The 21,075-nt window shown below is 34.9% G+C and overlaps 1 long non-coding RNA gene across 1 annotated transcript; it reads right to left on the reverse strand.

Moving 5' to 3' along the window:
- Positions 1-17,791: 17,791 nt before the first annotated feature.
- On the reverse strand, positions 17,792-19,129 carry LOC115451167. Its single transcript, XR_005113225.1, has 2 exons — positions 18,995-19,129; positions 17,792-18,588 (listed from the first exon to the last, which is right to left on the reverse strand). It is a non-coding gene; the product is annotated as an uncharacterized LOC115451167 (long non-coding RNA).
- Between the last annotated feature and the right edge of the window lie 1,946 nt (positions 19,130-21,075).

The raw sequence follows: 21,075 nt of genomic DNA on the forward strand, positions 1-21,075 counted from the left end.
CGTTAATTTATTAATTTATTACCTTTAGAACCCTATGAATAGCCATTCTAAAGCAGTCTAGATTAACAATTATTTAAAAGTATCTATTACGAGGTTTATTAAATAAAATTTATATCTCGTAAATCATTATAAAATATAATATAAATTGTAACTATCTGAAGAAATCTTTAAACTTCTTGTTCTGTCCCGACAGACTCGTAAGTGATTCATCTGTTTATTAAAGTGGTTTTGACGGCTCCGCACCCACTAGACCCCTGAAGTTCGTGCCCTGTACCCACTCATCCCCTGTAATATTTTTAGTGCCTACTGGTCCCCTCCTATAGAGTATTTTTTTTAAGATCTATGACTGTTACACATTTGCATGCTAAAGGTATAAAACAAAGACATAAAACTATAATATCTTAAGAACTAATTAAACACACATTTTTAATTAACAATAAATAATCAACATTTTGGTCCTTTACTTAAGAAACTATAAAACCTTACTAACTAATAACACTTGTTTAATTAACAATATCTCTGATGCCTCCTCTTCAAAATGAGTCATTTTAAATGACCCATGATGGGCGAGTAAAAATGTGGCTATTATCGCCACGATCCGAAGAAGGCCAGAGCCGAGGGGGCATTGATAACAAAGGCCAACAACACAACTGGGAATAATGTCTAAGTGCCAAATATATCAGAAACCACAGCTCGTTCTGGGTGCAATTAGGAAGGAGATGGCAGTAGATGTTGGCCCTGAAGAATCGCCAATAGGTGTAAATTTATTGTTAAAAACAATAATCTAGTTAGCATATTTTAAGTTGTGTTTTGCAGTCACAATGTGTTGTTCCTATTTGTAGTAAATATTGTTTTTTTACCATTAGTGTTTACTAAAATAGGAAGTATATTGTAATTTCATTTTCCCTTATTTTAGTCCAGTGAACCACAACCATCTACTTCCCAATGCCCACCACAACAACCCGTTCTTGAGCAATCCCAACACCTGGCACCAGGTCAGAGAGCTCGGCGAACACTCTCTAGAGCGATTTTTAAATGCTCAATTAGAGTTAAATAATTTATTGAAAGTAAGTACTTATTTATAGTTGAGACAACATTATGCTTTATTTTTACTATTCCATTAGTTTTTAAAACATAATATGATTCCAGGAATTAATAACAGAAGTATGTCGAAGCAATGAATTAAGAAAGGAACATCTTGGTTTCTTGTAACTATTTATATTACTGTAGTTTACTGTAAATTTGTTGTATAAAAAAACTTTGAAATATTCTATTGACCTCTAATTTAGTGTAGAAATCTGTGTAAACTATTATATTATAAATATGTAGGTATAATGTAATATGGAATTGAAATTATATATATTGAATTGAATTATATATATATATATATATATATATATATATATATATATATATATATATATATATATATATATATATATATATATATATATATATATGTGTATTAGTGGCATGTATTAGTATGGATATATACCCATGAGTATATACTCATTTACTTGATTCTCATTATTAAAGTTACAACTAAAATGGGTAGAAGTGAAGCATCAGTGTTGATTTCAGCTACTAAGCTGAATAAACTTATTTAATAAAATAGTGTTTCGTTACACACATAACAGATAAAATTAATTAATAAAGTATCTGTTAATATTATATGTGCCCGTCTGGCTTGAGATCTTTTTGTATAAATGGATAATGGTGCAAATTCTTTATCTTCACTGTGATCATTTGTTGGCTGCTCATTTATTGTAGTTTCTTCCATTAGTACACTGTAACATAAAATACTCCAGCACCCATAGTTATGTAACAACAGTATATTGTAGAATTGAATTATAATGTAGAATTATAGCAAGATTAATATAATTTAGAAGTATAAAACTTTTAAATATTTGTTTCAACATATCCAAAATGTTTCATAAAATTATAAATAATGCAACAAGCATATATGCCTATAATTTCGGTCTATATATATACCTATAAGCCTGGTCGGGGCAATAATGTAGAACGCGGTCACTACCTAAGCATCTTAGGCTACCTTTCAAGTAACCATTTGTGCGTTCTACTCCATTTCGTACTTGGCAATGCCAAAGAGACGCTGCTCAGGCGTATCTGGTTGAGTGTGTATAATTGGAGTCATCAACCATGGTTCTAATGGATAACCATAATCTCCTGCTAGAATAAACATATTGTATATAAATAAAAAAATATTAAAATTTCTTTCTTTTTACAGGCGTGGTGTATCACAGAAAGAAAAATAAGTGAAAGTGGACTTGTACATAGATTTATTAGTATATTTAAATAACAGACTTATTTGTTTCCTTTTTTTTATATATAGTGTTATGTCAGTGCAAATTAATAAACAGTTGTCATACCCAAGAGAAAGTAATTTCCTATATTCTGGTCATGCAGCCTTTTCATTTCATTTCGCACCATGGATTGGCGCCATATGAAAGTACATATGGCGCCATTATGTACCCTTCCCGGATATCTGGCATTTACGTTTAAAATTCTGCAGTTCAAATCTACAATCTGCAACATTTATTTAAGAATTATAAAATTTATAATCTAAAAAGAGGTGGCCTATATTTTATACTTAATCACAAATTAAGAAAAAATATAACTAGATAGTCCGTAATTCACTCTACCTAATTATTCCACAAACAAATTTTATTTTTATTAAGGGCAAGAGATTGAACTATTGGATAGCAAATTAAGGCTACTAATTATGTATTACCAGTTGCACATTGATAGTGTGAGAATCCTTCCTTCCATTGTTGAATTGGGCTCCTTGTGGACCTCATGGTGGAAATATCTTTACGTGGGTGCAATCAATACCCCAGGTACATTAAATTTTTCGTGAAATGCACAAGCCACATTTTTCCGGGCTGGTTCTGAGGCAGGGAAATGGACCTACTAGACTAGGAGCCTAAAAGTCATATTATAAAACTAGGTGAACATTGTAGTCCTAGTTTAAATTTAAAACAACGTTGGCTTGATAAGTACCTTTTGTAAATAGAGTCCAGTTTTTGCATGATATAAAAAGCCATTGGCTTTGAAATTCTCCACAGCGATTTAAATTCACCATTACTCATGGCGAAGGGGTCGCATAAATCCCTTATGCGTCTTCTCTGAATTTTACGCCCTTCTCGCTCGTCGTATACCGATAAAGAGTAATTATAAAATGGTACCGCCATCGTTTACTTATCGACGTTATGAAATGAGAAATGTTTAAATTTTTCTCTTCGTACAAAATCAAGGAAGACAAATATCTCGTTTACGTGTGTTTTAAAAAACGATAACATTATTTGTTCATGTTCGGGTTCGTAGACAAAAATACCATATTAATAAAAAAAATCTCTACTTTTCTCGTGACAAGTCCAGAAAATGAGCACGCACGTTATAGTGTCGGTAGACATATAGAGTTAAATGACAAAATCACGAGAAAAACAGTCGACAAAATTTTGTCGTGACGCACGTGCTAGGCGGGCTGTTCAGTTGTTTCATTACGTTTGTAGGAATTTTGATTTGTCATATTTCGCGATGTATAAAATTTTTAAATTATTTATATCCTGTAGGAACACGACTTGGGCGGAACCGTAACATAATGCTATTATAATATTAATGCTCTACCAGGAAAATAGAAAATCCTGCTTAGCGGCGCAATTTATACTTAAGCGTTTTTTAATTCCTTAGTGGGACGTAAATGGATTTAGTTATGTTTGCGCCTTTAAAAGTATATTAAACACCTGTGTTTGTTTTGAGTCATGTTATTGTCAATAAAAATCAATTATTGTAAGGCTCCGTTTGTTATAAATCGCCAAACTTTTTTGTGGGAAATAATTCTGGCATTCCTAATTAATATAAAAATAATATTATGTTTGAAAGATAGCGGTTTTTAGATGTGTACATAATAAACATTATTTGATGTCGAGGTGTGGCTTGTATTTAAATAATTGCTTTGGGCGATACGAGATGGCAGCTTTCCAATTTATGCTAACAGAAACCGTAGGTGCATTCAGTGATTGCACACATAACTCTTGTGCATTTATGAATACCTGGTACTCGTTGCATTTTCCGATGCACGTAGCTTATATACTACGGTGGCGCCGTATGCCGGATCGGCCACTTACTTACCTGCAAACATGTACGAGGCCAATGGCTGGCACATACATCATACTCATGAATGGGTGCTCACTTACGATATCTTTATACTAGGGGTATATATTAGAGAACTTCAGGTTCAATTATTTCGTAAATGCCCCGCATCGATCGTACTGCAGCCCGATCTACTTAGCGGCAAATTAATGACGCTCTTAAGTCTTTTAATTAGTGTCGTTTCTACTGTATCAATCCTTATGAATTTACAAAGAAGCGCAGCAGCAGCGCCATCTTCACAATCAATCTACACGAGGTTTATTCTTATTAAGTCTCTTTTCTATGCACAAAGTTTAAAGACCCCCAAAGGGGTGTTTTGGGATTCTTTACTCCTTGTAGACTACATATATTTATCAGCTACCTTATTTTTTTGTATGTGTATTCGTTTAGGTCCGAGAGATGCAACAGGTCCTTGCCACGTGTTTAAACTGCGCTTCTATACCAGGACCGCATAACAAGCAGAAAGTTTAACAGCGACGTGAAACGGTTGTTTGTTGTTCAACTAACACGCAAAAGGCATTTTAAGCTTAAAGAAAACGTGTTTAAACAATTTGTTCATCTGTTTGGTGTCTTTTAATTTACGAAAATACAGATATTATTATGAATTTCCTTACACTAATTCATAATATCAAATAGCAGTCGCGTTTCGTGGAATTCAACAAGTGGTCGCACATGGACATTTCGTCCAATCGAAGTCCTTGAAGGGCGCGCATGCGTATTGGCGTTTATTTATTTTCATTTGTGACGTCCACATGAAGTATTGAACGCACCCGAGTTCCTCATACTAGGAGATCATAACCTTAAAGAAACCAGTATGATATGGGCAGTCATACTGTTACTATCAGGGTAATTCTTGCTGTGATATAACACCGTTGTCCAAAAATATTGACAAAACTAAAATATTCGAAATTAAAAGGTATTTTTGTTACATATATATATGAATATACCTCTTATGTCATGTTTAATAAAATACGTGCAGCCCTAATATAATTTTACACATGAGGCTACACAATGTGTTTATGGCAACATCCCCATTTATTATCTTACTACGCCTGATGGCACTTTAAGTTTAAGACAAAACCAAGAGCAGAACTACCGTGATGCTCACTTGTATAGCTTTTTTATAAAAATTCAGTTCATATTTATGAATCCCGTGAGATTAAAAATCATATAAAAAAAAACATAAAAACTATTAACTATAGCTAGAAATCAGTAGCGTCTTTGCTTACGAAATTGATTTGAACTCCAAACTATACATCTATCTTTTCTTACTTCTAACTTATACTAATATAAATTTGAAACTCTAAAAATACTCGGATTTTTGTATGATAGGGATTACGGTAAGTGGTCATAATTGTTAAAACTTCGACATTCATGAAACAATTAATATTTAAAAGACAGTTCCATTCGAAGTTAAAGCAAAATTTTCTATAAAATAATAATCCTTAGCGTGTGCCAAATTTAATCTAACTCTGAAATCCATTCATTTGTTTCTGCATCTACTTCCAACAAACATACAAATATCCGAGCATTTTAACAGTTTCGCATTTTAATATTAGTAGGTAAGATATTAAGATAGATGTATAGTTTGGAGCTCAAACCAATTTCATAGGTCAAGACGTTAATGATTTCTCGCCATAGTTAATAGTTTTCGTGGCAGAAGTTTTTGCATGATTTTTAATCGCCCAGGATTTATAGATTTGAACTACTTCTTTTTATAAAAAAAAAACCTATACATGTAAGCAGCGCAGTTCTACTCATGGTTTTGTCTAAACTAATCAAATGTTTAAACTTCTGACATAAAATGAGGATGTCGCCAAATCGGACTGAAAGAAACAGTGTGGAACGTCATGTAAAGATATTATAGCTGCACATATTTAAAAATGGAAAAATATTTATTTTTAAATCTACATCTAATAAAAAAATGCGTATTTTTCGAATATTTTTCATCTTATTTTCTTTAACGTTTTAAGAACCTCGGTAATATCAATAAGAGCTTAAACATACAACATGACCGTCTATATTGCCGTATACTCGTCACCTTAAGGTTATGATCTCCTGGTAATGAGCAGCTCGGATACGTTCAATACTTCATATGGACGTCACAAATGAAAATAAACATTAAACGCATGCGCGCTCTTCAAGAACTCCGATTGGAGGAAATTTCTATGTAAGACCACTTGTTGAATATTATGAACGCGACTACTACTTGATATTCTGAATTATTTCAAGGAAATACATAATAATATATTAATTTTAGTGAGGCAAAATACATCTAACAGGTCAATAAATTGTTTTAACACCTTATCTTAAAACTTAATATGTGTTTTACGCGCTAATTGTACAATAAACGGTCGTTTCGCGTCGCTGTTTAACTTTCTTCTTGTTATGCAGTCCTGGTACAGAAGCGCAGTTCAAACACGTGGCTGGCCACCTGTTGCATCCACTGGATCTTTTGAATACATAAAAATAAAATACTTGTTAAATCCTATCCCTGCAGTCTACAAACAATATATAACACAATACCCCCTCTTTTTGTCCTTTAGACTGTCGTTTTTCGCGCAGAACTCAGAATAACAAGCTAGAAAAAAATCTATTAAATGGAACATACCTACCTATCTAGATATATCTTTCGCTAAGATTTTCTAAAAATTCGTGCTACATGTGTTTAAAGCGTGCCCGCAGAAATATTTCGACAGGTGAAATGCTAAAATTGACTTAAGCGACGTTATTTTGCGACAAGTGTCATACATATCAATCAGCACATTTTTCTATGTTTTTTTACATAGTTAAAATTTTTCAAAAAAATATTGCTTTGTCAATTCACCTTTCAACTGTCACTAACTGTCTATTTACTGGAGATAATATACAGCAACTTAATTACGCCGATTTGTATGAGAAAAAAAAATCCTCAAGTGAAAACTTAGGTACCTACATGTTCATTAATGAAATGATATTATGACTGAGGTGACATAGTGCTTATAACAGGGATAATTTCTTAAGGCATCATATTGCCATTTATTTCGTTAGGAAACGTTCCCTATAAAAATGAATCTTGTGGAAATGAAAAGTAAAATGTGGTTGTCCTACCGAGACTTGAACTCGGCCCTCTAGCCAGCCAGAGACTGGTCTAGTGTGCTATCCGTATTACACCACGGGACCTATTAAAAGCGTTCCCAAAACAATCCATCCCTTGCGTTTTAAAATGATTTCAGCACACAGCAATTTGCGCTTAAAGTTCATTATGTCAGGTGCTTTTATCCCATGCTACTATACTGGAGCTCTTACTTTTGGTAATTGAACAGTTTGAGAACAGTATCTACACGAATTAATCATATAATTTTATGAGAACCGGATGCACTACTTCGATTAATTAATACGCGGAAGAAAACTATAAGAGACTATAATGAAACTATATCAACCGCTATCGTCCGATTTGTAACGAAAATTTAACAATCAATATAAAGTGTGTTCAACATGTTTACAGATGAGCTATTTTCATTGATTTTTTTTTAACTACTGTGATAACAACGAAATTATCTATTAAATATACACCGGGCCACGGCGTAGGGGGAGTGCGTTGGGTTGCTCCCTTTCAAAGGAAAGAGGAAAATCCTCTACCTTTGCACTTGTTTGAATTGGCCTTGTGTGCTTCTCCTACGAATCCACCCCTCACGGGGAGTTGGGTGTCAACAGGGGTAGACTTCTTCTTCTCTTCATGGGCTAGATTGGGCCTTTGAGTCGGCCCCAGTTGAGCGCTTTCTGAGACGTCCCCTTCAGGTTCCCACATTTTCTAACAATGAAGCGCACCACTTATCCCCAGTGTTTCAGGTCCTCCCTCAGGATGAGACGATCCTCGTCCAAGTCCGATCATGGAGGCATCGGCGACTTCACAAACTGAAGCCGCTCTTCCAGTTCCTCTTCCGCTTTTTGGCGCGCGTCCTCCCGCTATAACTTATCGCGCCCTTTGAAGCCTACATATTTCCCGACCGAGGGATGACGCCGCCTCCCCCGGCCACCGGTTGTTTGAGCCTTAGGCGCCGACTTAGCTGTGAGGCTCGTGTTGAACTGTCTATTGAACGAGAATGCCTCCTACAAAGCCTCCTGCTCCGTGTGGAAGAGCTACTCCCGCTTGACGAATCCACGTCTGCAACTCCGGCTGTTCCGGCCACGACCTCCATGGACTTCTCGCTCACGCACTCCTTTAAAACGCCTTCGGCTTTAGGCTGGCGCACTCCGACCTCCGCTTCTCCGGCTGGAACCAGAGTAGATAATCCCGTCAAAAGAATTTTGGGTGTTTTGAAATTCAAACTTTCCATTTTAATTTCTACGAGTGTGGAAATAATGATCCACTCAGACTGAGCCTTGAGTATATGGTTAAGCCTGGCTTAGACCCGCACATACTCTGGCGGAGGTCGCACTCGAGACCGAACTGCTCATAGGCCATCTTGACTTGGAACAAAACCGGGAGCCGACGGAGATGGGCCACACCATGTCGAACTTGACGACGGCCGCCGCAAGGCGACGACTGCCAACCAACTCTGTTGTCAGAATATTAACCATCGCGCTGATCATCCTGATCGACACGCCGTTGCCCAGGGTGCACCACGATTTATTAATGAACGATTGTTCAATGAACCAACTTCAGCGGTTTTAGTTTGACGTTACAAACAAAAAACAATAATCTGACCAAAAAAATAAAAAAACGGGCCACTTGCTATATCATTTTTTAGATCAGTGAAACACAGAATTTTTGTACCTTCAAAAGCATTTCAAATGCTTTGGGGTGAAAATGCTAAAATGTTTTTGTTAATAAATTATAATAATTTGTATACTTCCGTTACTTACAAAATACCACAATTTGTTTTTAAGAAATAATGCTGCAACTTATAATAAAATTAGTGTCAATAGATGGCGGTTCTAGATGCGTCCACAATAAACACTATTTGGTATCGAGGTGTGGTTCGTATTCAAATAATTGCTTTATAGCGATACGAGATGGCAGCTTTCCAATTTATTCTAACAGAAACCGTAGATGAATTGATTGCATATATGCCTCTTATGCATTTATGAATACCTGGTATTGCTGGCATTTTATGTCCTACTTTGATTGGATATATATTGTAGTACAGCGGTGATCTGTTATTAAGAACATAACAGGAAAATATTTATTGCCTTAGATGATTTTTTTATGGTATGCGGTACGATATCAACCAATTAGCGCAGTAATAAAAATATTTTAGGTAATAACTTCTATGTAAATAAGTAAAATAAAAACAGTTTTACTGGTGGTAGGATACATTATATTTTATTTCCGCCTGGATAGCGACCACCGAACACAAGGTGTTAAAACCCGCCATAATGACACGTAAGTGTGTAGCGTTCCGGGATCAGCTTATGTATATCCAATTCCAAGAGACCTGCATAATTGTGTCGACTGTCGGAGGTAATCATTTCTCATCAGTCACTATTCTATTGGACTCCACTCCACTTACCATGAGATCAGTGGGGTCACTTTACCGTATCAAAAAATGTACTGTTACAGAACAGTGTTACAAAACAGACAGATTAGGAACAACTTGTTATCACCCAGTGGCGATGCGTCCAAACAACCCAATTCCTACCGGCTTCCCTTTTAGATTTATTTACATTTGTCTTAGTTTTTGTTTTCCCTTAAGTTGGCCTTAATATGTTAACTAAGGTAATATTTTTTACCTCGGGTTACCTATTGAAAAAATTCACTCGTCGCCACTGTTAGCACCTTATTATTTACTTACATTAAATAACTAATTTATTTTGAAATTGTTCCATTTTTGAACTTCCTATAATGTAATACTGAATACACGTTTTTCAGCGGCAAATCACGACCGATAAGGTCGTGTACCGATCGGTTGGCTGTATCCACTCCTAATTATGTCAGTGCCTCGCTAGCAAATGCTTTAGCTATGTTATTAATAAAAACCAACGACTGATCTGAAGTGATGATTGAAGTGAACAAAATGTTTATAATTTTGATTAGTTCGTTGTCGAAGGTCGTTGTCAATTGGATTGTAGATAAGTAACATGCATATTTACATTTTTCTAGCATGCGTAGGTGTAGCATGCACGACAATCATGAAACAAGGACTGGAATAATTCGATTAAATCTCGACAGCAAATCGTGAAGGTCAGCCACTGATGAAGATGTACTGAATATATGTATCTGATCTATATTATAAAAGATACCTACTGAAATGGTTTCACAATTTGTGGGTGTATAGTATAGCTGTATGGTTTCTGTAATCTACTTCTGAAGATTATGAAGTCTTGGTAACTGCAGCTCAGATGCGTTCAATACTCGACGCGAATTTATGTCTAAAAAGTAAGTAGCGTTCCGATGGCGAACTTCTATTCGATGATATTATCTGTGCAAAACCACTCGTTGGATACACAATAAGTTTTGAATGCGTGATACGATATGCTTTTTAAGGATTTACAGTTATTATTATTTTATGTCTTATTTTGCCCACTTACAACGTTGAAGGAATAAATCACTGTTGTATTCAATATCATTGAAATGAAAATTTATTTTGAGAGGATAACTAAACGATAAAATATGTGCGTTTCGCGACATTGCTTCATTCTTTACATGTTATGCTGTCTTGATACTGCCACAGATTAATTCTCATAGCTGGCACGCAACAGGTGCCTCCAAGTTTGCCACGTTACCTGGTATATTAAAATTGTTTGCCGTTAAAAGGGATGAAAGGCTGAGAGTTATCCGCAAATAAGGACAAAACAACGGCTACGTCCATAATGTATTTTAAGACAATTAGTTTTGGAACCGTAATATTGATTATTCATTATTGTACCATAGACATATTGACCTGCGCATAATTCATGAATGAATTAAGTATAAGTTTAGAATAAATAATTGCTTCATGATTTTTATTTTGGAAATGTTTAATCAGAAATTATTTTGACTAAACGCTTGAGAACATTACGATTACTGAAGCATCACCAGGCAGTAGGTAGATTTTCAAGCATTTCATCCTTCATCGCTGTCTTCCACTACGTGAGAGAGAAAAATACAAACACAAAGAAAGAGATAGTTTAGACATCCGTCGCCGCCATCAATATGTTCCTTGTCATCGGTTTACGCCCGAAATTAATAACCAATCCTAATCCAATGTATGTTATCTAAGACCGATAATTCATTCGTTTCTATGGATAAAGCATGCCAATAACCAATCCATAGATTGAGTAAGCTATCTCTAACAATAATCAATCTTTTAGAGGACGGATTACAGATCATAGATTACCCTCTGTTTGAAAATGACAGTTTACGCTTGCCAATACTCTATCTACCCGTTTTGACATTTGATTTGATTGTTGTAAACAATCACATTTTCCAATCGGACCGATTCCTCAGTTTACTCCATATGTTTTGAATATCGCTTACACTGATTTTAAGGGAAACGAAAAGGCAATGGAAATATCCATATTCTCTAGTGACAGTGACGACAGTGATTTGGAGGGACTAGCGATACTGATAGCGAAACTGAAAGTCGCGCTTCATCACGGGTAATGAAAAGAGTTAGCTACATGCAGACCCTGGATCAGTTTGATTTCACGTTTAGATTAGGCTTTCGAAATCTGGTTGCCAATCATTGTTAATTAAACTGACGCCGTGTTACTTCTATGTACAAGGTAAATAATTTTTTGCAGGCAATTGCATCGTTTTTTCAGGAACTATGGTGTTTCTCCATTCCATCAACTTTTGCTGAGGAATAGGAAATATTTATATTATCTTTTTCAGGACATTTGGTACATGGAAGCGTCGCTTCCCTGTGATTGCATTGACATTGCGTTTATCTTTACCTAAAGTTCAAGCAATAATAATTGCAACTGAAGTTTTGCACAATATTTGTCGGAATCACAGGTTTGAGGAAATTCCAACCGAAGCGCAGTTATCAACTGCTGATATTATTAATTATGAGAACAATATAGAGAATCAAGATGTTGGAGAAAGAACAGCATTAATAAATAACTTCTTTACTTACGCCCGAAATTAATAACCAATCCTAATCCAATATATGCCATCTAAGATTGATAATTCATTCGTTTTTATGGATAAAGCATGCCAATAACCAATCCTTAGATTGAGTAAGCTATCTCTAACAATAATCGATCTTTGAGAGGACGGATTACAGATCATAGATTACCCTCTGTTTGAAAATGACAGTTTATGCTTGCCAATACTCTATCTACCCGTTTTGACATTTGATTTGATTGTTGTAAACAATCGCATTTTCCAATCGGACCAATTCCTCAGTTTACTCCATATGTTTTGAATATCGCTTACACTGATTTTAAGGTAAACGAAAAGGCAATGGAAATATCCATATTCTCTAGTGACAGTGACGACAATGATTTGGAGGGACTAGCGATACTGATAGCGAAACTGAAAGTCGCGCTTCATCACGGGTAATGAAAAGAGTTAACTACATGCAGACCCTGGATGAGTTTGATTTCACGTTTAGATTAGGCTTTCGAAATCTGCTTGATAATCAGTGTTAGTTAAACTGATCTCGTATATTCGTGTTACTTCTATGTACAAGGTAAATAATTTTAGACATTATTTACAAAAAATACCGTACCTACCGAACTATGAGATAGGTACTAACAAGGGGCAATTGCATCGTTTATTCAGGAACTATGGTGTTTCTCCATTCCATCAACTTTTGCTGAGGAATAGGAAATATTTATATTATCTTTTCAGGACATTTGGTACATGGAAACGTCGCTTCCCTGTGATTGCATTGACATTGCGTTTATCTTTACCTAAAGTTCAAACAATAATAATTGCAACTGCAGTTTTGCACAATATTTGTCGGAATCACAGGCTAGAGGAAATTCCAACCGAAGTGGAGTTATCAACTGCTGATATTATTAATTATGAGAACAATATAGAGAATCAAGATGTTAGAGAAAGAACAGCATTAACAAATAACTTCTTTACTTAGTAAAATAAAATACCTTTACAATCACTGCTATTTATTTTATTGCTTATCTACATTTGTAATTCAAAATAATAATTACAAATTAACATAGTTTTATTAGTTGAAAGTTAAAACATAGAAACAGGCAAAATTTCCATACATTATCTATACTATTATATAAAGCTGAAGAGTATCTTCGTTTGAACGCATTGGTCTCAGGAACTTTCGGTTCGAATTGAAAAATTCTTGCAGTGTTGGATAGCCCATTTATTGAGGATGGCTATTATAGGGTATATGTATATCATCACACTATGACCAATGGGGACCAAAAACGGCTAAAATTGATTACTTTTGAGAGCTTCCGTTGCGTGCGCTGCATAAACGGTTAAAGTTATGCAACAATTATGTATAACGGAATTGTAATTTGTTCCATAACACTGGATAATGTGTACAGAGTCCAATTATTATTATATGGCACCGAGTTTACTGCGTACTTCATACTAAAAACTAAATTCTTTAAAGATTTATTAATATATTATGAACAATGTTATTAAAACTTCAGTGTCAAAATATGTTAGCGCCCACATTACTCACGTTCCATTTTGAAACTAATTAAAAAGTTTGCATCTTAAATATGACATGTACTAATTATTAATTATTTCTTTTGAGGGCTAAAATACATAAAATATTTTTTATTACTCCAAGTCTTATTTTTCGCAATTAGGCAAATACTGAAACGAATAGTTTGTATGGAAATACAAAAAGTATACGTGAATGGAATATTCTGCATAAAATAATGGTGGAACGCACCTGGAAAGGATTGCCAGCGATCTATCGTTGAAGGCAAGCAAGTATAGGCGAGTTAAGATATTGGCATGCCGATAGGAGACCAATCGAAAGATGGTCGGCAATCTAAGATAGGTTTCAGTCTTGGATAGTAGATACATTATTAATTTCGGGCGTTAGTAAAATAAAATACCTTTGTAATCACTGCTATTTAGTTTTATTGATTATCTACATTTGTAATTAAAAGTAACAATTATTACAAATTAACATAGTTTTATTAGTTAAAAGTTAATATCATAGAAACAGGCAACATTTCCATACATTATCTATACTATAATTATATAAAGCTGAAGAGTATGTTTGTTTATATGTTTGTGTGAACGCGCTGATCTCAGGAACTTCCGGTTTGAATTGAAAAATTGTTTTAGTGTTGGATAGCCCATTTATTGAGGATGGCTATTATAGGGTATAAGTATATCATCACACTATGACCAATGGGACCAAAAACGGGTAAAATTGATTACTTTTGAGAGCTTCCGTTTCGTGCGCTGCGTAAACGGTTAAACTTATGCAACAATTATGTATAACGGAATTGTAATTTGTTCAATAACACTGGATAATGTGTACAGAGTCCAATTATTATTATATGGCACCGAGTTTACTGCGTACTTCATACTTAAAATCTAAATCCTTTAAAGATTTATTATTAATATATTATGAACAATGTTATTAAACTTCAGTGTCAAAATATGTCAGCAACCACGTTACTCACGTTCCATTTCAACTCATTAAATAGTTTGTACCTAAATATGACATGTACTAATTATTAATTATTTCTTTTGAGGGCTAAAATGCATAAAATATTTTTTTATTACTTCAAGTATTATTTTTAGCAATTGGAAAAATATTTAAACGAATAGTTTGTATGGAAAATACAAAAAGTATTTTTTTACGAATGGAATATTCTGCATAAAATGGAATGGTCAGGAGGGAACGCATCTGGAAAGGATTGCCGGCGATCTATCGTTGAAGGTAAGCAAGGACAGGCGAGTTAAGATATTGGCATGCCGGTAGGAGAGCAATCGAAAGATAGTCGGCAATCTAAGATAGGTTTCAGTCTTGGATAGCAGATACATTATTAATTTCGGGCGTTAGTCAGCAATGTCTTATCCTGTTGGTTTGTGGGTCAAACATGATATTAATTCTTTCGGTTAAATTTAAATTGACATCACATAATAATTGTAATTATAGTTTTATTTGTAACTAAAATTATCACTAGAGTAATAATTATAATTATATACATAATTATATACCAAGCCTTTACTCGTGTCATTATTATAACAAGAAAACAGGTGATTGTTTGGCGCCGCTGTTTAACTCTCGTCATCTTATGCTATCCTAGTATAGTGGCGGACTTCACTCACATAGTTAGCACCTGTTACACCTTCAAGTAAACAAACAACATTAAAGTGTAATATGAAACACCACATTTATCCCCCACCACGTCGACAGTATGTCGTTTAAATAAAAAGTTGCAAAATTTAAAATGATAACTGTTGATACTTTGATTTGAAAATATCACAATATTTTGCGGTTTGAATTTTATCAACTCCTAACTGAAGAGCCTCATTGCGTTCTTGGCTTTATCCAGTCCGCGTCCTCTCTTACCCCGCCTCGGCATTGTGAGTTCGGTGCAATATTTTATTCTTTACACCTTTACAGAATTCATTTGATTTATTTTTTGCACCCGGCTTGACCTCTGAAGCCAATGCCAGTTGATAGCAGATAAAATTGGATCTACTACTAAAGATATTGAAATTTCCGACAGCTGATTCGTAAGTTAATCTCACACATGATTAACGTAGAAAAGATTAAGCGTTTTGGTGACTGTAATAATTACGACAACTTTCTTACCGTTTCCCATTTTAAAGCACTTTAACCACGAGAACGAATCATGCAAAATTAATTAAACTTAAACATAAGAATATGCCAAATGCTTAACTCATAGGTTTCTTGCAGTAGTTTTTGTTAGTTTACAAACTAATTAACCTTAGGAATGATGAGACGTCACAAAAAATAATTGTAATCTAATTGCAAATTTTAAGGATTTTCCACCTCGCTTTGTTTTAAGATTGATTTTAGCCAAAATAGCATGAAGGACTATGTTTTTTTTAATGAATATGTAAGTTAAGTGACTGGAGAAGTTTTTGACCTACTTTAGAACTGCGAAGTCACCTGATGAGATTTTTTAATTTAAAGTAGAAATTTTAAGTCATAATTCATAGAACATAAGTTTTTCACTTTACACCAACATTTTAATAATTTTCAATAAAGTTACGAAGCTGATTGTATTTAGCAAAAAAGTACAATTAATGAAAACTGAGTTACAATAAAATATTACGAATTAGTCTTTTACTTCAAAAAAAAAACATTCAATCGTTCAAATTGGAAATTCTCAAAAATTCAGAAAAATATTCATAACTCGAAAACTATGAAAAATCGCGGAACATACATGGGGGTGATTCGAATACCCCAAAGGGTGCTCTATGTCTGGACCTCCGCTTGACACTTGGGACAGCCTTTATTTAAACGATCGTGAAAGTATGTAGTACTACTACTACATACTTTCACGATCAAATTAAATTGTACTAGAAGGTTTATTCTGTAAATTAAATAAAATGTATAAGAACGTGGAAATGTTGTAAACATCTAATGCCTATCATCTTCGACTAGCAACCTGATCTTCCAGTCGAGCGAGGGTTTTGCTTGAATTTATGTAGGGATACCGAACGATTTTCAAAATTGTTTGAGACATAGCTTGGTAAATTTCGCAGTGTAGGTTGACAGTGACAATATACTTATTATAATAGACAGCTGCAACGTACTCCTTAAAGATATGAATTCCTGGTAATATCTCATTGGAATATGTTCAATACTGCGTGTGACGTCACATTCAAAAAACATTAATACGCATGCGTCGTTCCCTTACCGTATTTGTCTTTGTATCGAATATGCAAACGATCTTTTTTTTATTTTTTATGAATTTTGGTAAGTCTATACAAATGTTAATGCCGACAGGCTGATATGTATTACTGTTTTCCAAATTTTTATTAATTAAATATCAATGTTATATAAAGAGGTCCAACGGAATACAATGGCAAATTTATAAATTGCATTGACATCCTTATTGAAGTCTACCAATCCGCACTAGGCCAGCGTGGTGGACTAAGGCCTAATCCCTCTCAGGAATAGAGGAGGCCCGTGCTCAGCAGTGGGCAAGTATATTATACAGGGCTGATATTATTATATGTATTATATGTATGTGAAGTGACAGCTTTAATTTTTTTTAACTCATCATAAATACTATTGAGAAAAATCTGTGGGAAATTATCTACTTGCTCGTTAGTTGCAGTTATCCTATGACTTACGAAACACTATTTAAACGAAGAGTATTAATAATTGCACACCGGCTCAACTATATGCGGCGATGAGCAATTATTAATACTCTATCGATAATGAGGTCGCGGTATTGTTTTGCATTGACCCATAACTGAACCGAGCATCGAGTATCAACGGACATTTTGCAAACTGAAAAGTGTGACATTACCAATACTATAGTATCTGTCTGATTATAATTTACAATAGGTCACTCTATATCTAATTACAGAAGCACTAGACGTGTTCGTGAACCAACACTCAACAAAATACCATTGAAATTGGTCAGGTTATGTCGATACTAGATGTAATTATACTTTAGAAACAACACAGTACTGTGTACTTTATATTGCATTTTGAAAGACAAGTGTATGCCACCAGAATGTTTCCTGAACATCAAGAAATAAAACAACAGATTTGCCTTACTTATTTATTATTCTAAGTGATTACATTGTTGTTACGCAGTTATACATGTATGTATATTAAGAAGCCAAATCTAGTGCTTTGTCGGAACATCTCATATGTTTAGTATTCATTGAAACATTAATAATATTAATTCTACACAGATAGATTTACTTGAAATGATTATATTCATATACATTGATTATAATAAAAGCATTATATTAATTCACTACTTCCGCGTGCCTTACAATTATTTTATTAGCTTAAAGTATAGATTGGAATATAACTGGTCTTATAATACTAGTACATACAACCTCGTTGTGTTGCATGCGTTCGTGACTGTCATCATAAACTACAATACAACAAGCATTACCCTAATATAACAAGAAGAAGCTTTGTTGCGGCTAAAGTATGACTCAGTGGTTAGTGTTGGCTTCAAAGCCATTACATTCACATCTAGTAGATCTCACTCCTTTAGGCCAGCTCCCAGGACTAGTGTTACAATCAGACTGTCCCTGCGGTCCGGGGATAAACTAATACACGGGTAGAGCACACGAATACTGTTGACACTTAAACACAAACGAGAACACGAAATCAAGATGGTATTAAATAAAATTAACTGTAATGTCAACAGTATTCTGGGCCGATTCAAAACTAACAATAAATGAGCAGTAGGTCGCCAGATCGTTTCCCAGTAGAGTGCGTTGGTTACTCGAGGACGAGTATTTCTTCACTGCGTCTCTACTGGCTGCTGGAGGAACTCCTGTGTTCCAGGCCGATGTTGGGTACTGCTTGTAAGGCTCAGAATAACCTGTAACAATAACAGGAAATATTTTAGGAAACATGATTATTATTTAAGTTTTTTTGGGTCATCGAATATTCAATGAGTATTATAATAGGCGTATCCACATAAACTAGTCCTGACGGGGCTCGCTTGACGTCTCTGCACATTGCACATGCGCCTTGCACCTGCGCATTGTGCAACATTAGAGTCTGCTGCCATGTTGAAGCGTAGTATCGATCCCTTTACAACGACACTTCGACAATTTAATGAGATTCTAATGCGATTCGTATTATAACTATTAGTCCACTATTCTGTTCACTCACGCGTGTCACCACATTCTGCTCAAGTCTCACCAGTGGTGGTGGCTGTCCCGCCACTCTCATCACTCACGTCACCACTTTCAATGTTAGTCGATAATGATATACGCACTGACCTTTTTTAATGATAGCGCTGCACATGGGGTGATGATTGGAGTAAACTCAAATAATAGAAATGTCCAGCAACAATTCATGCAGGGGTGGTACAAATTGTTGCTGGACATTCCGGAGACACGTCCGGCCCAGGCGCGCGCCTCCGAGGGAAAGAACGAGGGGGTCTCGACGCGTAACTAGGGTTCCCAGGTAAAGGATTATAATTTCATAGATAATTTTGGATTTACTTCGAACGGAATTGATGTAATAATTAAAATAAAAATTGATTCACGAAAATGTTACTGATAAAGTAATACATTACTTATCTAAAACCAAATACCGGCATCTCTTTCTAGTTACCTCATTAAATATTGTTAAATTGTTGTGGAGTTAATACGTTGTCTTCCAACATCAAACGAGACAGTAAAGTGTCATCAGTTAATAGCCACGGACCACACGAAAAAAACCAAGACATTCTCGGATTTCGAGGCCATCTACCAACCATAGTGCTTTCCCTCTCTTAATGTATTGATGTCTCATAATGTTTCCGTTTTAACTAGTTTTGCTCTTATTACTTGTAACGGAATTATTAATATTTATCAGAAAACTTTATGTACTCTATGTATTGGTTTTACTGACCCCTAACATGATATGTATAATAACCGTACTGATGGTTTTCCAAACATAATAAAATTAAATATATACCTGAACTATAATTATCATACCCAAAAATGTGTACATTATAAAGTATATAAGTAGTTAAAAGTTCGTTCTTTACTGGTAATAAAATTTTCCAATTCTGGTGTAGCAAATTCCACTTGAATATTGTTATTAAATTTCTTAAGAGTTGTAAGGATATCAATTCAAGTGCCAATATTATATCCATTATTAATTGTTCGGTCCAGAGCTGCCTTTAAAGCACCGCCAAGTCCAACTGGGCAACCTTTTGCATAGCCCGCTTCAGTTTAATTCCAAAAAAATACTTTAAATCAGGTTAAAGTTAAGATACAGTTTGAAACTATGAAATAATTAAACTTATTTCAGTATTGGCTACGTTGTATATTGGACATACATTTTACCCGAGGGTATTTCCTTCAATGTCTCCTAAAAAAAGCATCAGGTGTGTCCACACGTGGCAGGTATTCCTAAAAGCATTACGCGAATTCTCAAACATTTCCGTCGTTATTCTCAGCAATTTTTTTACGTCCTCTTCACCTTACTTCTTTCGAAGTAGTTCTGAAACCCCTGGAATATCTTTTATAAAAAGCCGGTCTGTCGTCTGTATTCCTCTTCTTCCTATTTTGTTCTTCGATACCCTCCCTCAGCTCCTTAAATAATAAATACCTCAGTTAACTTTAATAAAGCATTTCTTTCAATTTCTAGATGAATCCCGTTCAAAGCGTTCTCTGTCTTATAACGATATTTGTGTAACGTACGTCTATAAAGAAAATATAAATTTTCGTTTTGGTTGCTCTACTAAAACCGGTCAGTACCCTTGGAACTCGTAGAGTTGTTTGTTGGTTGAATCTACTGTTTCGCCTACCTACCTGTACACTAGGCTTTAGAGCCTTATGAGTCCAAAGAATATCAATATTTCTTTTGCTATTGAAATACCTTTCAGATGGATTATACATAGTTATTGATACTTCTTGAAAATATCAAACAGATATTGTATGAGATACTTTTAAACTTTTTGGGAGCCTGATGGGACATAAAATTCTGGGAAAATAAAATTCCAGAGAACCTTCACACCTTCCTTTTCTCTACAAAATTACGAAATTTTATCCATCGTTATATAAATGCGTAGAAGTGATTACGGTGCTTCATTCTGATGAGTGCAGCATAAAGTGAATTTGTTTGTAGCGACAGTCTAGTGCCTTTTAGATAGTTCAATTAGGATGCGTTCAATACTTTAGGCGACGTCATAGTCTCTAACACTACTCACACTTACACCGCGATAAACTGTCTACCACTGCCTACTTCTTCTGGCTATGGTCTCCTTGTAGGAGAGCTCAGATGGAATCAATACTTTAGGCGACGTCACGACGAGCAGTCAGTTTATTCACACAACCATAATATATCTACTTCTTCTGACTTATGGGCT

Source organism: Manduca sexta, chromosome 27 (genome assembly GCF_014839805.1).
Source record: "Manduca sexta isolate Smith_Timp_Sample1 chromosome 27, JHU_Msex_v1.0, whole genome shotgun sequence".
NCBI classification, from domain to species: domain Eukaryota; kingdom Metazoa; phylum Arthropoda; class Insecta; order Lepidoptera; family Sphingidae; genus Manduca; species Manduca sexta.